This window comes from Plectrocnemia conspersa, unplaced genomic scaffold, assembly GCF_051122295.1.
Source record: "Plectrocnemia conspersa isolate PC_06_02 unplaced genomic scaffold, ASM5112229v1 ptg000003l, whole genome shotgun sequence".
NCBI classification, from domain to species: domain Eukaryota; kingdom Metazoa; phylum Arthropoda; class Insecta; order Trichoptera; family Polycentropodidae; genus Plectrocnemia; species Plectrocnemia conspersa.
In genome coordinates this window covers 5,321,411-5,336,313 of record NW_028277167.1, presented here as the reverse complement: position 1 = coordinate 5,336,313, position 14,903 = coordinate 5,321,411, and the positions used below count along the sequence as shown (strand labels likewise).

Below are 14,903 nucleotides of genomic sequence, written 5' to 3'. Positions count from 1 at the left end.
GATTTAACTGATGCATTGCTTCTAAAAATATTAGGGAAATAAATATAAAATATATTAAAAGATTAGCTAACGAACATTACAATACGCCATTTTCCAGTATGCTTATTTAAAATCCTTATCGATTAAGCAATTTTATAAATACAATTAAGTACATATACAAATTTATGTTTAAAAAAACGTAATTTATCAATCATAGGATCGTTTTCAGATTCAATTCCCTAGTCTTGATTTATCCAAACATAATTATTGGTGTGCAAAAGTCTTTTCTAAAAACTTTTGTGTGTTTCATTATTTAGCAATTTGCTTTTTATAGTCGCCACATTTAGACCTCTGACTGCGATCACATCAATAAATCTCGTTCGGTACAAATAGATATATAGTCTTGCGGCGTAGGGACAAGAGCAATTTTCCGTAGGTGGTGGCTTAATGTTCGATCGTATCATTATCGAGAACGTGGATAATAGTGGATCATTAGTTCCCCGCGGTGTCGACAAATGTGATATCTAATGGTGATTCCTACACACTTCATTTCTTTGTGGGGCGTCCGTTTAATTGAGAATCAAGATATATTTTTCTCATGTGTGATACAGATCCAGGAAAGATTTGTTCCATCAATAATAAGAAAATATATTTTTTAACGTATTTTATTATTAATAAAACACACAAAATAAGAGAGATAGGTAAAAGCAAGGATCCTTCTATTTACAAGTTCAGTCTGAAACTCTTTAATCTGATGTTTAAATCAATTAACATAATAAAGAAATTCTTTAAAATGTATGCTCCACTTACGACCACTTAAATGCTTCCCTAACCATACTGAAATTTACGTCCTAGGTGTGGTGCCCCCTTAAAATTTTCATTCAAAATCACGTTCGCCCCAAGCGATTAATATTCCGTGCGTATTAGGCCGATGAAACAAAAGCGAAATACGAGCGGACATTACATGCATTGCCGCCATTAATTACGGCCGAGAAAAGCGGTAGATTAGCGCAGATAGAAATGGGCGTACATTTGTTTAGTTTCCTTACAATATCGCGACGAAGGATCGGCCGCTTATCTCTCGCCGGGGATCGGAGAAGTAAAAAAAATCCTTCGTAGAATTCGCCGCTGAAAGGCACCGGCACGCAAGCGACCTTAAGATTTTTTCCTCACATTTTCGGTGAATTTTCGCGAAAATTAAACCGGAACACTTTCACTTGTGGGACCGACTGCGAATCCGCGCTCCTTGAACGGTTTCAATTAATCGTGCCACAGCACGCTATCCACTCGGGGCCTTTTAAATGTACGGGGCTTAATGAGGACGACCTCTTAATGAATTACGTGTCGTTGTACTCTTGTAATGTTGCTTTATGAAATTCGTGTTACGACCAAGTAACCGTAATCGTTAAATGGCACTTTAAAGTAAATTTAATCAGATATCTGCGGATGATCTTCTATATATTTGTACATAGAAACATATCTAATTTGATATGATATAACTAATATGATTCATTATCTGTCAAACATAAACGTATACGCAATATATAATTTAATGATGTTTAACGCCATAGACTAAATCTAGACTACAGTCTATTTTTTTAAAAGAGACAGTCGACAATAACAAATGCACGCGGGGTTCACGTGATCGCTGAGTACAGAAAAACTGAATCAGAAAAAATGAACGACTTTTTTTAAATAAATAAAACACTTCATTAATTTTAAAAACATTTACAATTAGAAAACACGTAAAAACTAATACTAAAGGCAAGGATTATAAATAAATCATATTTTAAATACTAAATATAAAAAAATTTAATGAAATAAAGCAAATAAATCGATTTGAGGAATAAATTCTAGTTTACATTAATAAAAATGACTGAATATTTAATTCTATCACATTATCTAATTCCCACATATAAATTTCAACCATATCCTTAACATGCTCAACACATTTTTTCCATATTTCTGGCGTTATTGCCAAAAGCCCTATAAAATAATTTATACATTTCTGAATATTTAAAGTTATTATATTTATATACTTGAATAATCCAATAAATTGAATTTTTACACACTCCTGCCTTTGTTGATACTTTGTCAGTAATTTGGTTGGGATTTTCCAAAATTTCCCTTAAATATATATTTAAAATAGTGTTTTTTTTTTTAATATTTGTGTGATTTCTTTTAGTCCGTTTTTTTGGAGGACTATAGGGGTTAATTTTAGTAATGGTGTCCGTAAAAGACATTTTTACACTTAAAAAATTCGGCAACTGTATGCACACGCAAATAAAATCTCGCGAACAGCAAACCAATACTACCCTGTTGAAATAGTTTTTGGGGGTGGATCCCTTCAAGTGAACAACCAATTAGAAGCTTTTTGCGAATAACACGTGATTGTCACGCGTTGAGCACTGTTTACAAGCGATGTCTCTTGAAAAAAACAGAGTGTAGGCATGTCAAACACGCGGCTCGCGAGCCGCATGCGGCTCACCGGCTGCTGTGATTTTTTTATTCCTATATTTAAAAAACTAATAATTTGTTATTTTTATATAAATAATTTACGTTTATTTTCATACTATTTAATTTAGAATAATTTAAAATATGGCAACACTAATCGAGGAATTGACGCCAGAGATGTTATAATACTAATAAATATTATATCTGAGCCCAGTACAAGTATGAAAAAGAAAAAAATAGTTAAAGATGAATACCGTAACTTTCAATAGAGATGGGAAATACAATATTTTTATTCTCTCGTGCAAGAATAAAATATTATGTCTAATATGTATTGTAAGGAGTACAATATTGTCTATAACCAATATGTTGGGAAATTTCTTGAGCACAAATTGTGAGAATTTAAGTTAATCCTTAAAAAACAACACTGTGTTTTTTAAAGCCCTTGAAGAAAATACTGCTGCTGTAAAGACTAGCTATATATTATCGTATTTCATTGTAAATAAGTCGAAACCTTTTACGGAATGTTATGTTATTGTGCCTAGAACAATTTTTAAAAATCAAAAGTGTAAGCTTAAGCCGAAATAATATAGCCAGGAGAATCGATGAAATTTCAGAGAATTTGCAAGTCAAGTCAACTTTTCGCCGCCCTCTTATTTCGTTGAAATAAATTTTAGGAATATACAAAAAATACTAATCATATTAATTTTAAAACGTATTGTTTGTTCAAAATTTATTTACTAAATATTTACATATACGTATAATAAAAAATAACAAAAATAATCTTTATTAAATATTATAAAATTAAACAAAAAATAACAATATAACTATGTTTTTTAAAAAAACTCTTTTAGAAACGCGAATTCATCAATAATGTTTAATGGATATTAGTGCTAGGCTACTTGGGTTTTCCTGAGACATCGTAGATCGGAGATATTTTATAATTAACTTGAGTTTTGAATCACTTCTTTCGCCAGTGGCAACGGAAACTGGCAGTGTTAAAAAATATAAGGGCAATGGTAAAACTTTGGAAACATGCTTTGTAATATTTGTAATGGATCGTTAGATGATGAGGAATCAGGGAAAATTTCACAGTAAGACAGTATTTCATTAAATAACTAGATCTCTGGGACACGGTCAATTGGGCGACGGCGATTGGGCGACGGTCAAATGGGCGATTCAAAATGGGCGACGGACAAATGGGCGATGGTCTTTTGGGCGACGGTCTTTTGGGCGATACAATAATAATGCATTACAAATAAATGTGATGCAAATCAAGATCTTATAATTAATTAAATAATTAACATAATTGAATTCATATTAAAATATATATATATATATATATATATATATATATATATATATATATATATATATATATATATATACATATACGTACATACGAAAATATAAGTAATATTTTTTAGAATAAAATTAAAAGATAAAAACATTATTCGGTCTAAACAAAATATAATATACCTACAAAAGATATATGTATATATTTACTTATCATTTGTGCTTATTTAATCATAAAATATCACTTAAACAGTTTGATTTTTTTATTCAAGAATTTAAGAGAGTTACCGGATATCATAAAACACTTAGGCTTAGGTCGGTAATTTTATTATAAATATCTACCTGGTAAATGTTTATAGTAGGCCCTTACGCGATTTTTTTTTATGGTTTGAGCCTTGGAAACTACTGTGAGAACAAACTTTTGGAATTTCCAAAAATCGCATATTTTACAGTAATTTATTCCAAATTAGATAGGATAGTTATATATAAATATAATAACACAGAACTAGCGCTGATAAGTGTTTATCGTGGATTTTGCCCTTTACGCGAGTTTTTTATATTTTGAGACTTATAAATTACTGTGAGAACAATCTTTTGGAATTTACAAAAATCGCATATTTTACCGTTATCTATTTTAAACTGGATAGGGTGGTTATATATAAATATAATAACCTAGAACTAGCGCTGATAAATGTTTATCGTGGATTTTGCGAATTTTTTTTATGTTTTGCGCCTTGGAAATTAGTGTGAGAATAAACTTTGGGAATTCACAAAAATCGCATATTTTACAGTTATCTATTTAAAACTAGATAGGGTAGTTATATATAAATATAATAACCCATAACTAGCGCTCAGTATACTTTTGAATTTTGACTAAAAACGTTCGTAAAAGTTTCGTTGCGTCTTTGAAAAGTATTTTTGTCGTGGTATTAAAACCCTTTGTCACAGTGTCATTGTGTTTTTGGTAAAAAAATCAGTACAGCAAGAAAATAAGTATGTATCTTTTTATTCACATGTGGGTTATATTTCATGTGTTATTTATAGATAATTGTTTTTTATAGATCATTGTTGAGAACGACCAATTTGAGTTAACACAGTTTATATTATTCATAAATGGATAATTCAGGCATATTAAGTCAAAAAAACAAGGAAAAATATGTTTGGAATGGATATTTTTATGAAAAGAATAGACCAAAAAATTTTTATTAAAGTTTTGAGGTACAATAGAGAAAATATCATAGAATATTTACGTGGTATTGCATATAATTGTAATATGAGTTAATAATTTGTAAATAAAATTGTTTTTCATTTAATATACTTTTTCGGTTTGATGTATATATTTTATTAATATTTACAATAAAGCAAAACGTGCAAGTGTTTTTTAATTTCTGTCGCCCATATGACCGTCGCCCAAATAACCATCGCCCAATTGACCGGAATCGCCCATTTGTCCGTCGCCCAATTGTCGCGTACCGAGATCTCTTTTAGACATGTTTATTTTGTCTGAATTTTTTAAAATATCATTATCTATTTTTTTTAAATTATACAAAAAACTAAATAAAGATTCATATTTATATGCTATTTAAAATCTTTGATTGAGGGAATTGCTTATGTGATCTAAAATCGTAAAATAAAAATTGATCTTGAATTGATGCTTGTGATCTGCAATCAAATTTGATTTGGTTCTGATTTTAAGACTAATGATGAAAACTGCATTGTAATATTGAATCAACGGGTATTTTTTTTGTCAAAAACCCTATTTTTTAAAATATACCACAAATCATTTATTACATTTAGCCCTGATAAATATATATAGTCAGCGAAAATGTGAGTTTAACTCTAGTTCAATACTGAACCAAATGTCGAATAAATTAATATAAGTGGTGTGACTTTGCATCCAAAATGACACCATAAAAGCTATTACCAGATTATTTTTATTTTGTACAAATTACCACTGAGATATTCATTTTATAGAATGAGTACTTAAGGAGAAGTGGTTTATTCTGGATGACCTGCTATTAATCTCGAATTGCCTCGAATCGTGTGATCATCTGACAAAGTGTTACATATTTAAATAGCTCAATCGAATTACAGATGCGGATGTTGGTGGGCCAATTGCATCACTTGATTATTCAACTAACGAAATATTTTTACGCCTTGAATAAATGAAACTGCAATGTGAACTTAATTTAGACGCAGTGTCTATCGCGCGTTCCTTACGACCAAAAGGGTAGTTTTTCTGATGCTTACAAGTGAATAATGTGCCAGCAGATAGGTGGGTGCGAAATTACGCAATTGTAGTATTGAGTATGTTTTTATTGTTATTAGTTGCTTATTTCCTTTTCATAATTTTGATATGGTCCTTTGAATGATTTCAGCGTTAACAGTACAACTGATTGAACAAATCTAAACGAATATGCTAGGTTTGTGGCGATATTTTTATATAAAAGAATACCAGGAGGCAGTAAGTTGTAAAAGCTTTATACCAATTGTGTTTTGGTTATTTATTTGGTCAATTGGATATCATGTTGTATCCCTCTGATTTTAAGACTAACAATAAAATCTGCAAATAATAATATGATGAAATTTTCCATCTATGGGTGTATCTCTTTTAGTTGCAGTTGTGCTATGCAACCGATTTCTCTGAAATATGTCACAAATCCTTTATTGGATACACAATATTTAATAAATCCTAGACACAAACATTCTTCTGTGTATCGCAAAGTATGAATTGTTAGAATTGGAGGTATGGAGCATACATGGAAATATTTTCTACAAAGGATTGCAATATTGAGTTTTAGAGAGTACTATTTATGCGATCCTCGCAGGCTTTTATTCATGTTCAATTTATACACAACACAAACGACAAGATGTTTTTATTTGAATTTAAAACAAAACGCAAATACGAATCAAGTCGCAATTAAAATACAGTTAAATAAAACTCAAGATTTTTCACATGCCTTATAACGCATGTGCAACTCAAAGATGTTTTACAGCCGCCATGTATTAACTCTAAAAAAATCGCATTGCAATCTGCTCCGTCAAAGGGCCCGCGCGCGGCTTATGTATTTCGAAAAAGAACACTTTTGTGTGTGATTGGACCATTCAAGAAAGCATTTTGTGTGAAATATTGAGTACTAGTATCGGAATGGGCCATTGTTTCGCCGGGCACGTCGCGCCGTAAACTCGGCGTAATATTCCTTCTTCGGCGCTGCTACTTGGTAGCCGATTAAATTTAAAAATGGAACTGTTTGATTCGAGGGGATTATTCGAATACATCTGCACTCGAAACGCTCCATAAATCCGACGTAATAAAAGCAGTTGTAATCAACATTTTATCGCCGGCGTTCGGCCGAATCCAACGTGCTCCTGTGCTGCTACAATATATACACATATTGCATCGGGTATATAAAATACATATAATCTCTGCTAGCTGGCAATATAAGTCGAAATGATTTAACCTTTAATGAGAGATTTTCCCCGCTTCGCTTTCATTATCCCGTAGTTTGGTTTTATGCATGTTTACGATCAGGTAACGATTTATGGCGGTGCGGACTAGCGAGGTATCGACGTACTTTGTATTTAATGGAAAAAATACTGCTGCCCAATAAGTTGCTTTTAGATTAGTTTAAAACAAACCATAAGATTTTAACGACTCAGTCTGGATCGATCAGTTTTCTGGCCGATCTTCTCCGATCACAGTCGATGTTTTAAGATTTTGTTTTTATCAGCAATAGCATTTTTTAAGCTATGAAAATATTGTCTTATTAAATGAAGCTGTGTTCTGTAAATAATTCTATAAAAATAATTACATATAAGAGTTTATATATGTAATTTATCTTTTAAAAAAATATTTAATTAAAGAGAATTATAATATATTTATTGTAAATCATAAAATCAGTTTTAATCAAATCCTTAATATCTATAAGCCACAAACAAATAATTTTTAATATTTCGAGAAACAGCCGAATTAATTATATCGCGTAAGAATAATATATCTAGTCAACGAAATAAATATGTGGGCTCATTGAAATACAAAAATTGAAAATGAGTAAAATTAGTGTATAATATAATAATCACCCACACAAAAAATACATTTATTTTTTTTTCATTTTCACTGTTGTCTACAAATAAAATCTTTCTGTTTAATTAGTGAATAACTATTATTTTAACTATATGAAACTCTCTTATTAAAACTTTATTATTTGGTTGAAACAAAGACACTTTGTAGATTAACTTTACTTTGAAAAGAGTCACTGACAAATTGTTGTTTTTATTTTTCGTATTTGTGATATTTTTAGCACAGAATGAAATAAAAGTCTCGCTTAAATTTCACAACACGATTAACGTTACAATAGATATAATATAATATTTGAAGAAAAAGTGATATTTTACAATTAAATCATATTAATATTTGTGCAATGTGTGCTTGTATTTATCAACCAATTATTCAATCTATACATATTTATATATAGTATACCTAAATTATTTCAACATATATATATATATATACGTATATAAAAAAAGTGAAATAATTAACTATGTTAAAACCATTACTTACGTAATGTGTTATACGTGAATCATTGTGAATTTTATGTTATATTTATAGTGTAGTAAATAAAGAATATAATTTAAAGTTATTATATTAAATTTTAATATTTTCCTTGAGCTTTTTTTGTTGTTCTTAATTGAATATTTTAAAATTAGTTCAACTATATTTTAAAACGTTTTAATTATTACCAGAATAACTTAAAAATATATTAAGATTTAAATAGAAAAAAGCATAAAGCGTCCGAAAACATATAAATCAATCTTATCATAGTTGTGTTGTCTAATGCTTGAACTACACTCTGTGGAAGTTGTCCGAACCGAAGTTCAACTGAAGTCGGTCGAGAGCTACGACTTCCGAGTAAGTAAGTAAGTATAAGTAAAGGGTTAGGTATAAATAATAGCAGTATTTACCCATTTTAAAAGACTTCTGCAAACAGTAAATTACTAAGTGAGTTACTAGTTTGCAACAAATTATTTATTCAAGCAGTCAATGCTATGTTTAAGTGACTGAAAAATTAGTTTTGATGAATAGTCTGCATAGAACAAATACAGATGTAAATATAAATAATATATTTGAAAAACGTTAAAAAAAGTACATTTTAAAGTGGAAGTACAACTTACGCATATGACGGTGTATATAACGCAGCACAAAACCGGACTAGATACACTTGACTTTGATACGCCTCGACGCTCAAAAAAATTCTGTATTTTAAATATCTTTCGGAAATCGAAATCGAATCTTAAAACAATTATGCGAGAAGATTACTATAAATAATACTGTAAAATTTACAATATTTAACAAAATATCCTTTTTATCCATAACTAGCTTCGAATATCGTCCCAGTATTTCTAGGCATTATAATGTGGATGATAAAAATAGACATAAAATCTTGTGGTTTTTAAGAAAAATATTAAAAATAATCACTAAAATAGAATAATAAAATGTTTTGCAATCAAATAATTACACTTACATAACAGCTGAACAAGCACTACAACATTTTGAAACATTGCTCAATGAAAAGATCAAATCTCTTACAAAGACTTATCAAACTCCAATTGACAATTATACATTAATTCCAGTGGAAGACAAAAATGTAATTTCTTATTACAAAATCCGATACCTTGGAAATATGAAAATACTGTTATTCCCTAAATATATTTGAAATTAAAACCATATTTGGACATACCAAAATATTTAGGAATTTATTAAAACAGTTTTTAAAAAATAATTACGTTCAGTTCGTTGAATCGCATTAAAAACATATGAGATATTTGATTTCCTATGATGTACTAAGTGTCCTTGCTGCACTATCAATCCAGAGTAGAGTCTCCAATTCGAGTAATCGAGTACTCGATACTCGAGTATTTTTGTCTATTTTTCAAGTACTTGATAATCGAGTATTTTGAAAATTACTCGATTAATACTCGAAATTAAAAAAATTTGAAATATTTCAGAAACAAAAATAACTTTAACTCGGTCCGGTAAAGGTTAACGTCTTGCTTTTATTTGGCGTTTATGCCCGAAGTCCCGAGTTAGAGCGGTTACTATCAGGTATAATTTTTTCATAGTTCCATAGTTGCATAGTTCCGGTCGTCGGCTATGTTAGTGGGTACGACGGAGAAATTTCTTTTGTGTTTTCTGTTCGACAGTCCCGACTTATCTAATTTATGGCAATGAACAATATGAAATATCTAAAAAAAATTTAGGTTTTATGACTATGCAGTTGTAGCGTAAAGTGTTGTAAATTGTTTATACTGATCCCTCAGCTTAAAATATAAATCAAAACAATTGTGTGTTTTAAAGGCATTTAAAGTAAAGTCAGTTCTTGGCGAACCGTTTAGCTCTAGAGTGAAAGGGATTCACCCAAATACATCTTCGAAGGATATAGATTTAAATTCTTCGCATTAATCAGAAGGAGTAGAATATTGTATATTGTTAAGAAAAAAAAATCTATTCAAGAAGAATTACAAAATGCTATTTTGTCAATAGTCGAAGGAAATAAGAGAAAAGCAGAGAAGGGAATGAAAGAAGAGAACATAAAAAGAGAGTTCAAAAAATTTTATATCTATAAAAAGCGAACAGATATAAATTAGAAGCCTAATCCAACGCGTTAATGATAATAAGACCAACATCAACAGCAACGGAAAGGGTTTTTTCCATAACGGGAATAATAAAACCAAAGGTTAGCAGTAATATTAAATTCGAGACACTTTTTGCATTATTGTTTTTAAAAAGCATGTTCGTGAAGTTAAAATAATTGTAAAAATTAACATACTAAGTATTTTATTTATTTATTTATATGTGCACGAATTTAAAAAATAGCTATTTTGTACATTTGGTAAATACTCGAAAGTACTCGAGTACTCGAGTATTTTAAAATTTTAATATTCGATACTCGAGTAGTTGATGGTTCGAGTAATTGGAGACTCTAATCCAGAGTGTTTATAAAATAAATTAAATGAAAATTATATAAAAAAAATTGTACAATTCACAATTTTAAAAGGGGACCATCTATAAACTTGTTTTAGAAACAATATTTTTATTAGCGTTTATTATTACAGATAATAATAATAAACTATTATGCTAATCTCTTTCAGTAAATTGATTAGTGTTAATATAAATCAATATATTATTCTATAGTTTCAGGTCTCTGGGTATCTGGACAGTAAACGGATTTCTTGGTGCAGAGGTTTTATACTAGGTTAACAATATTTACTTGGCGCACCATACCAATTAATTGTCATAATATTTAAGATTTTAATAGGATTCGTATTCATTATTTGCATCAAATATTGGGATAATCCATCTTATTTTAAGTGGTTAAATATCATTCCTACTACTATTACTGTCACAGTAATAATAACACGGTTTATATCAAATTCATCGTCACTTTCTTAAACATCCATTATTATAACGTCATTCGTAATTATATAAATAATTTCTAAAAAGAAATCAATGTACGTATTTATAAATAATTAAAACACAGATTACTAATTTACTAGCTCGAAAAGAGTAATATAATATTATTATTTGAGTTGCCGCCAAAAATATCGATACCCAGGTCGATGGTTGTCAATCGCTCATTTTAAGTGCGAGCGAGATAGCGAGCTCTGCTTGCATCTCGCTCTTTTTTTCTAATCGTTTTTATTTGATAATAGACACACAATATTAAGTAAGAATTATGCACAATTAGAGCATATAGTCCCGTTTCATCCCATATCATAAAAAAATAGATACCCATTAAAGGAAAAAATCTGTTTAAAAGGAATAATTGACGACGTAAAACTGTCAAGTAAGCGTTATGAGGTCCTAACACGGCTCGCTCCGGCCATGTTCCGATCAATAAATTTACAATAAACTTATTATTGACTTATTTGCAAAAGTTAAAAATTGAATATTACTAAAATGTGTTTACCACAAGTTTTTCGACCATTAATAAATTGAAATTGTCAAAATTAGCTCCAATACAAAGCCAATAAATGCATTTCAAGTTTTGATTGCAACGCTTGGAATACGATGTCGACCAATTGTCGACTTTTTAGCACAAAGGGTTAACTATATTGGAAAGACACACAAAATTAGAAAGACATTACCTTGTCAAACGCACGATGCATAGAATTGTAAATATCCTCGCGGGCCACGGCGCGGCGTCACACCCCCCGCCCCCCGCGAGGTGCAACGGTCTTGCACTAAACACTAATTTGAATTATACACTGCTTAATTCTAACACATACACTAAATTACACTATCACTTTATAATGCACTGCTAATTAAAAACATCGAGAACACTTATTCGAGAAAAATGTAACAAAAGAATTTATTCGCCCGTTTACGACCGAGGTCGCATATCTACTGGTATTGTTTTTAAATATTTTTAGATGCAACCAGACAATTCAAGGTTATGCTTCATTAAAAATAACAAATGTCATTCACCTCAAATTGCATTTGTCTAGACTTAAAATATTTATCTCTAATTCGAATCATTTTAATGCAAGTTGTTTGTTTATTTTTAGAAAATCTATCTCTAATTCGATTTATTTTAATGCGAGAGTGACACGAAGGTCACCTTGTGTTGTTGTTGTTGTTCTTGTTGTTGACCTTCAAAAGTATAATGTCGATGATTTCAAGTTTATTTATATGAAAAATATTATTTAAATCTAATTTATATATGCCAAATTTACGATATTTTCAAATGACGTTTTTCCGTTGGAAATAGTAAAAAAAATATATTTTTATTACATATTGATAATTAGGGAATCAGTGGCGTGCGGTTAATGGGGGGGGGGGGGGGGGAAACAAAACTATATTTTTAAATTTATTTTCTTTATTTTATCAACATATTAGGTATGTATTCATTTTTTGAAAATTAATTTCTCTCGACGCTCCTTCTTACAAAAGTCAGAAATAACCGCATCATATAATATAATATATTGTATTTCTTTAATTTGTCTAAAAGTTTTTTTTCGATTGATATTAATGCGAGAGCTGACAATCTATTCCCACTTTTTTTAATGTGTCTGATTCGATTAGAAAATACAATAATTTAGCATAGTTGCCTTCATTTACTGTATTATTATTATTTTCAGAATATACTCGAAAAGAAATTTATTGTTTAGATAAAAAGCAAATCACTTGAAATAATTTGGAAATAATATATCTGTTCGCAGTAACTTCCTTATTATATAATTCAACATTTGCCTTAAATTGAACACTGAAAAAATCTTCGATACGATTTTCTTTACCAAATCTTTGTAATTGTATAGTAGCGCATATGTGAGGTTAAGAGCATTTGTGGCTTTTACGAGCTTAACTTAAATTGCTTAAATCATTATATCAAAATTTCCAGATATTCAGCTCTTGAGAAAATAATAAATATGGCCAAAAAAATAATTTTGCTAAATGAGCACATCCACAAATCCACTTAATTTTATCATATAATTCACTATTGAAAGTTTTAGATTTAGATTGGATGTTCAAATGGGATGTGGGTTTTGGACTATTAATAATAATTACCTTTTCATTAAACGGAAGACCACTAAAACTTATTTTCAATAAAGATTCAATTAGGCAGTTGCAAATATTTTCCAGATTAGCATCGCGGTTGAGACATTTTGGCATTTTTAAATGTTTATATAATATTTATATATACAATAATAAAATACATTAAATGTGTAGAGACTAATATTATTATTTGAGTTGCCGCTAAAAATGTCGATACCCAGGTCGATAGTTGTCAATCGCTCATTTTAGGAGTGCGAGCGATATAGCGTGCTCTGTACTAAATTTTATAATTATTTTATTTCATAATAGACACACAATATTAAGTAACAATTATGCACAATTAGAGCATATGATCCCGTTTCATCCCATATCATAAAAATATAGATGCCCTTTGAACGAAAAAATCAGTTTTAGAGCAATAACTGACAACCTAAATCTGTTAAGTCTAGCGCGATGCCGTCCTAACACCGCGCGCTTTGACCATGTTCCGATGTAGCGAGCTCTGCTTGCATCTCGCTCTTTTTTTCTAATCGTTTTTACTTGATAATAGATACACAATATTAAGTAATAATTATGCACAATTTGAGCATATAGTCCCGTTTCATTCAATATCATAAAAATATAGATACCCTTTGAAGGAAAAAAACAGTTTAAGAGGAATAATTGATAACGTAAAACTGTCAAGTAAGCGTTATGCGGTCTTAACACGGCTCGGTCCGGCCATGTTCCGATGAAAAATTTTACAATAAACTAACACTCGTAAATTTAAGATTATTGAGTTATTTGCATAAGTTGAAAATTCAATATTACTGAAATGTGTTTAACAGAAGTTTTTTGTTCATTAATAAATTTAAATTGGCAAAATTAGCTCGAAGACAAAGCCAATAAATGCATTCAAAGTTTTGTCGACGTACGAGTGCAACCCTTGAAATACGATGTCGACACATAGTCGACTTACGAGCGCAAAGGGTTAATAGTTTAAGGCTTAAATAAATTGATTTACTATAATTTTTTCACATTTTTGTTCATAAAATTTATGCAATTGATATTCGACGCGAATAACGTTGTAAGTCTAAATTAAGATTTTGATTGAATTACGTTATATGAGTGATTCTACGATTTCAACCAACTTTTTCAAAATATAAGAAAAACTAGGGTAGGTAATATATATAATGGCAAATGAAAAATTATTTAATATAAAAAATTGTAAAGTTTTAAATTTCTAATTCGTTGTTTTCTAAAAAAATTATCGTTTTTAAATATGTTTTGTAATAAAATCTTTTTAAAAGACCAACATTATATTTTATTTTGAAATTTTGTATTTGTAGATAAGTTTTCGACAAACGTTATAAATGGTCCATAGGTACTTGCTATTCATTATAAAGTCGAAGAAAAGGTATAATAAAAGTTTTTTTGATTTAATTAACAACCAAAAATAATTAAATTAATATAAATATTTAACATAGAATAAAAAATACTATGTATTTTATACCAATGTATATACATACATTACTAATTTTTTTTGTAAAAAAAAAGGAAAATATTATATGCAAACTGGGTTAAATATGTTACTGCAGTGGGAAATTTACTGCGTGTGTATTTTTGTCACGTGTATTTTTTTCTG

General features: G+C 29.6%; 1 protein-coding gene and 1 pseudogene across 14 annotated transcripts in view; both read right to left on the bottom strand.

Moving 5' to 3' along the window:
- Positions 1–14,903, bottom strand: part of Rbp6 (RNA-binding protein 6) — a 1,186,203-nt gene that overhangs the window by 987,247 nt on the left and 184,053 nt on the right. The window lies entirely within an intron of this gene.
- On the bottom strand, positions 12,884–13,396 carry LOC148236421 (uncharacterized; annotated as a pseudogene).